This window comes from Zonotrichia albicollis, chromosome 1 (assembly GCF_047830755.1).
Source record: "Zonotrichia albicollis isolate bZonAlb1 chromosome 1, bZonAlb1.hap1, whole genome shotgun sequence".
NCBI classification, from domain to species: Eukaryota; Metazoa; Chordata; class Aves; order Passeriformes; family Passerellidae; genus Zonotrichia; species Zonotrichia albicollis.
Window position 1 is genome coordinate 85,356,778 of NC_133819.1, and position 6,000 is coordinate 85,362,777.

Here is a 6,000-nt window from a genome sequence, read left to right on the forward strand (position 1 = left end):
TTTTATTTTTTTTTATTTCCAGAAAACTGAAGATAGGTCTGTGGAGGTCTTTTTTTTTTATTTTTTGTTTTTGTCTTCTCACCTTCCCATACATTGAGACAATGAGGTAGGGCACCTTTCTATTGTCATGTGTGGACAGACCAAGTGTTAGGAAACAGCAAGAAATAAAAGTATTTCTCCAGGACAGTGAAACACTACCTGATGGTAAGTTTTCAAAAAGCAAGCAGTAACTGACCCTAAGGTTCAGGTTGGATATTGGGAGGAATTTTTCTATTGAAAAGGTGGCTAGACATTGGAAGGAGCTGCCCTGGGAGGAGGTGGAGTCACTGTCTCTGGAGACATTTAAGGAAAGACTGGGTGAGACATTTGGTGCCATAATCTAGCTGACACGGTAATGTGAGGTCATAGGTTGGACTCGATGATCTCAGAGGTCTTTTCTAACTTAACTGATTCTGTGATTCTGTAAAATACCTGTACTGAATCTTGTGGTCAGATAGCATTTATATCTGCAGCAGAAAGCACCTTTCCTTCAGGTGCAGTGGGGAACGTGGCCCTCATTATAGCAAGATGCAGGTGCCCAGTTTCACACAAGAATTATACATTGCTATATAATTTCATCATCATGTCATGTGAATTCCTGCTGCCTAACTGAGCTTGAATATCTCTGGGTAACACTAGTGCCTGTATCATATGATAGGACAGAGACCAAAGGACATGCAGGAAAGGGAACAAGAGAGAGAAGACTGTACCCTGGATACAAAAGGTAAAAATACTTGATGTGGGCAATATGTTGTGGAATGTCTATCCATGATCTAGATATCGAGTAAAAGAAATAAATATTTTTAAGTTGTAATGTGTCATGGCAAAGCAAGGATCACATTTAAAGACAAGTCTGCTGGTACAGAGCGGAGCTGATGTGGAGCTGGAAGGCACAGTTAAAGCCATGCTGTGACAGACATGGGAATCTTTTCATTTAGCAGATAGCATTCAGATACAGACATCCTTCCAGCCTGTGTAAGACGCTGCATCAGCATATTCAGCATTATTTACACCAAGGAAATAAGTAAATTGACTTCTATGAAGAGCAAAAATCCCACTCTCCCTTTCTCCTTGAGAAATACAGAAGCCAGTAAAGGTAAGCCAACATGGTAAATCCCATTATTTGTATTACAAGAGTTCCCAGGAACTCTGGTTGCTTGACAGAAAGTCATTGCATTGGTCTAACATTGGAAAACATTTAATTAGCTTATAGAGCTATTAGTTGATCTCCATTTTACTATGTGCACCCCATCATAGAATACCCTATAACTGAACTTGCCCTTGAATGCAATCATAGGAAGTCAAGGTGTTCTCAGTTTCTCCGACATGAGGGTTTTGCAACAGCCAGAGCAACACAGCTTCCACACTCACAGTGTGAGCACTGGAGTCTGCATTGCACAGAACCTTGACTCTGTGACGACACTGGCACTGCTGTATCTCTCCAATCTGTCCCTGCTGTGCATGAGTCCTAAGGACTACTGATAACAACAGGACTGGCTGGGACAACTTGGGTAAGCAGGCCACTAATTGCAGGTAGTCATGGCAGGCAAAGACAAAGAAACTCTCCTACTTGTTGTACCATCCCTTTCACAGGGAAGCTAAATGATAAAGCAATTTAAGTTACTTCTCTTAGCTCAGTTCCTCCCAATTAGAAAACTGTATCAGAATTGCATTCCTCAGGTAGTCTGCAGCCATCTTCTAATTTCCAGCCTGAATATATTCACAGCCAATCTAACTTCCTTCCTGACACCATTTGTCTGTCTGGTCTATTTGTGACTCAGTCCTTATTTATGACTCACCGGTGTGAAAGATAAGATTTGTGGCTTAGTGAGTGGCCTAATTGCCCAAGCAATGATTATATTAGAAATACTCTAAGGGAACATGTAAGTGCTCTTCCTAAAGTCCAGTTAATGAAATATATTTGCATCTAAACAGCCATAAATAAAAATTTTAAAATGTATTTGATCTGTAATTTTCTGGATAAATATTTATGCTGTGTTTGCTAATCACAGCAATTTTCATCCTGATCCTCTTGTTCAATATGTGTACAAAGAAAAAGGCAAGGTTGTGTGGATTATATGATGATGCTACCTTTCTCTGTTTCTTCAGCCTCCAGCTGTGGGAGTGACCAGCTTTCATGATGTCTGTGCTGGGCTGTGGTTATGTGAGCTTGGTGGAGCCAGTGGTCTGTGGGCGACTTGGCAGAACAGCTGGAACAAATGGCAAAAGTTATCCTGGTCACCCATCTGAGGGAGCATGTTCTGACTTTAGTTCATCAGCTCTGCCCCATGAAGATCTGGCTGGAATTTCAGCTGCTTATGGACGTTGGGATAACACCAGTGGACAGCAACAGTTTTCAAAATGCGCTTAGATCTCAGTTCTGCAACACACTAATCATGGTTGGATTAAAGGTTTTGCAAGAGCAAAATTAAAAGTTCATATAGGCTGCTTGGAGAAGGCTCAGGAGCAGTTTTCCATTACTGGTAATTGTTCATTTTTATTATTCTTGCAGTAAAATCTAGAAACTTCAGCAACAGACAATCTTCATTGTCCTCAGCACTGTAAAAAGCCAGAACAAATGGCCAATTTTTTTTCACACTTGGTGGAGAATTGGCAAACATTTTCTTGGAAGACATTATTCTTTTCTGATGGCAGTCTATCAAATCCCAGTTTCAGCTCTATTATCCACCATCTATTCCATGAGCGTTACTACAGACTCCATCCTCAGGTAGCACAGATCAAACACAGCGCTGTGTCAGTCACCCCAACTGTGCTGATTTATGCTGGCTGTGTCACTCCAGCGAGGACAATGACATTACACCTACTGACACCAGCTCAGGATCTGGCCCTCAGATGCTGTCAATGCCATTTAGTACCACTCTTCTCTTTCCCATTCTTCCTCAGTGCAGGGAGATTATTCTGCCTGACTGCAGCCAGGCACAACTCAGCTCCCTTCCTGCACCCGGCCTCTCCAGCTCATTAGATCCCAGAGGGACAGGGGGTGTGGGAGGGGAGAAGATCCGGTCCTTTAGAGGTGGTTCCATTTATAAATATTGACTTTAATGCTAATTTCATGTAGTTGCTTGTAAAAGTCTTTTAGGCTGAAGCAGAAGGCACACTGCAGATGGCAAGGATATTTTTCACAGTTTTTATGGTGGATAACAATATACTTGACATTTTGCTCATTAAATGTGAGCCCTGGTATGTGAGTAAACATGCTAGGCATCTGTGCTCTAAAATTACCAGTGTGAAAAGCAACAACTCAAATGTTTCAGTCAATAAATGTACAGCACAGAAGCAACATTCAGCAACTTTCTGAATGCTTTATGCAAGGCGAGGACAGAGTTTGCAGTATTACATGGAACACTCTAGAACCAACAAGGAAGAAATAACATATTGCTTTACAGTCCATATTTTTGAGGGAGAGGATTACATCCAAAAATCTCTAAAGTCAACGTAAACACGTGCTAGACCATACCCATCAATTTGTGTTTCTAGGGGAAATAACGTGCCTTGTCAAGCCGCAAAACTAAAAAAAGAATGGAAAGAAAGGAATGGAGCCGGAACGAGCTGGAAAGGTGGAAGAGAGGGTTTGTGGAGGAGAAGGCAGTTTGCCATTGTGATGAACAGTAGGCTGGGACAAGAAGAGGCAGAAGGACAGATGTGTGGTGCAGCGTGAGTGGTTGTGATGAGTGATGGACCGTGAGGACATCAAACAGAACAGGTGCCACAGAAATACCACAGGCACTTTTCTGCTGCCCATTTTTGGGTTTTCACACATTATTAAAGAAATGAACAGCAGAAAGGATGAAAACTCAGGTGGAAAGAAAACTCATAGGTAAGATGGGTATAGGATATTAATCCAGTATACATGCTTTTTGCTTGTCTTTTCAACATTTTGGAGATACTGTCTTGAGACCGCTGCAATTCTGAGTGAACCAAAACACACCTGAGGAAAACAAATTTTAGCTTAGGACATCTTGTGATGTTCACAACTCCCGGCTCTTCCCAAAACCAATACCATGCAGGCAACTACAGCAAAGTTAAAATTTAAAAAATAAAGGATAGATAGATTGAAGTAAGCAAAAGACTGGTGTCTTGTAGTTTTATTCATGGATTTAGCATGTGTTTTGGCATATTGCTTTTTGAGAAGGCAAACAATTTGTTACTTAAATCTGTATGATGGAAATGGGTATGAAGAAAGTGAGACTTGCCATATGAAAGGATGATTTATTTTAAAAAAGACCAGGAGGATTAAGATAATGCTGACTTCTTCATTATTCTCCATCTCTCACAGCAGTGTTGGCCTATAAACATGTTTTTTATTTCACAATATAAACAGATGTCATCTCCCTTTTCTCACTCCTTCATCTTCCCTCATGTCTCGCAATTAAATCTACCTTCATCCCAATGTTAAATTCCTATTTTCTTTGACAGCTGCTCTTCAAGTCATTCTCACTTCTCCCTCCCAATAAAATTCCTTGAAACTTTTGTTACCTGCAGGGAGTCAGCTCTTTGGTATATCACATCATGATGTAAGAGACGCTATCAAAAATAAAAGATTTAAAATCAACTTGAAATGGGAACTCTGATATGAACTTGGCTACACTATTTCTTACTGTAGTAGAGGGTTCTGACAACTGAAGCAGTGGATAAAACTCCTATTAATGTAAATGGAAATGAGGTTAGATCTGTAATTGACTGAACTAAAAGAGATCGGATGGATTTTTCTCAAAAGAAGGTAAATATTCAAAACCTTTCACCTTTAGAGCCATCTAGCCACCCAGTCTAAGAATCCTCATGCTGAAAGCACATTCCTGCCCTTCTTTTTCCAATAGTTACAGGCAAGCAAAACTTGAATGAAAACAAAAGGAAACAACAAAATTCTGAATTTGTGACAGAAGAGTTTAAGTGGAAGTCTCACACATTACACTTAGCAAAATCAGAAGAATTACTGAAATCCCAGAATAGGGTAAGTTAATTTGCATAACAAACTGTACACTAGGACATCTTCCTGATATTTGAGAGTTTATCCCTAAAACATCTTCATCTCTCTTCTTAAGTTCTTCATTCTCAGAGGTAAGCCCCAATTCTTTTACATACAACATCAAAGCTGAGAGGGTTAACTGTAGTTACAAAGTGCCCAGAAGTTACTGTCACAGCTAGGTACATAATTTATAGTGGAGAAATTAAATATGCAGGAAGATCCATCTGGTCAGATTATTTCTGAAGGTTTAATATCAGATCTGGTTGAGCAATGGACACCATACCAGATCAGAAAGCTGTATAGATGTCCACATCAAGGAGTGTGAAATCCTAGAACCTGATATCACCTTCTTGAAAGGGGTGTGCAACAAACAGTAATAAATAGGAAAAAAAAAAAAGGATAAGAGGAGCAAATATGTAAAATTGAGATGTTAAATTAAACAGCCCTCAACACTGAACTGAGACCGACTAATTAAACACATTAATTCAGGCACACATTTTTCTTAGGAGAAATTATGGTAATTTCTGATGTTTCTTCTAGAAGTAGCGTGAATTTGCAAGTAGTGGGAAGTGAATCTCTGAATATTCTACCAAAATCAATCACATTGAAAGAAAACAGTTTTCATTCCTTGTCCTCATTTGCTTCAGGACCTATCAGGTAGGTCCCTCAGAAATCCTAAATCCTAACTCTCGTAGTTCTGTTATCACACGATTTTGAAATTGAACTAACATGTCTTTGGTTTTGTGTTAGATATCCAGTTCAGGCAGCTGAGCAAGAGAATTTGGGGGATAGTAGAAATCCATAATTGGTCCCCTATTTGTAAATACACTACTGCTGTTTCACTGAGGAATCCCTGCTCTTGGAATAGCTCTGGAAGGCAGGAGGTGTTTGGCAAGGTAAGGTTTGATGTGAACAAGGGTGACAGAATCTAGAATTTGCATATGCTGTTATATATTCCTAGGAATGCTTATAAT

At 39.8% G+C, this 6,000-nt stretch overlaps 1 long non-coding RNA gene across 1 annotated transcript; it reads left to right on the plus strand.

The window, feature by feature from the left end:
- Positions 1-678: 678 nt before the first annotated feature.
- LOC141725330 (uncharacterized) lies at positions 679-4,450 on the plus strand. Its single transcript, XR_012577190.1, has 2 exons — positions 679-763; positions 2,149-4,450. It is a non-coding gene; the product is annotated as an uncharacterized LOC141725330 (long non-coding RNA).
- Positions 4,451-6,000: the final 1,550 nt, after the last annotated feature.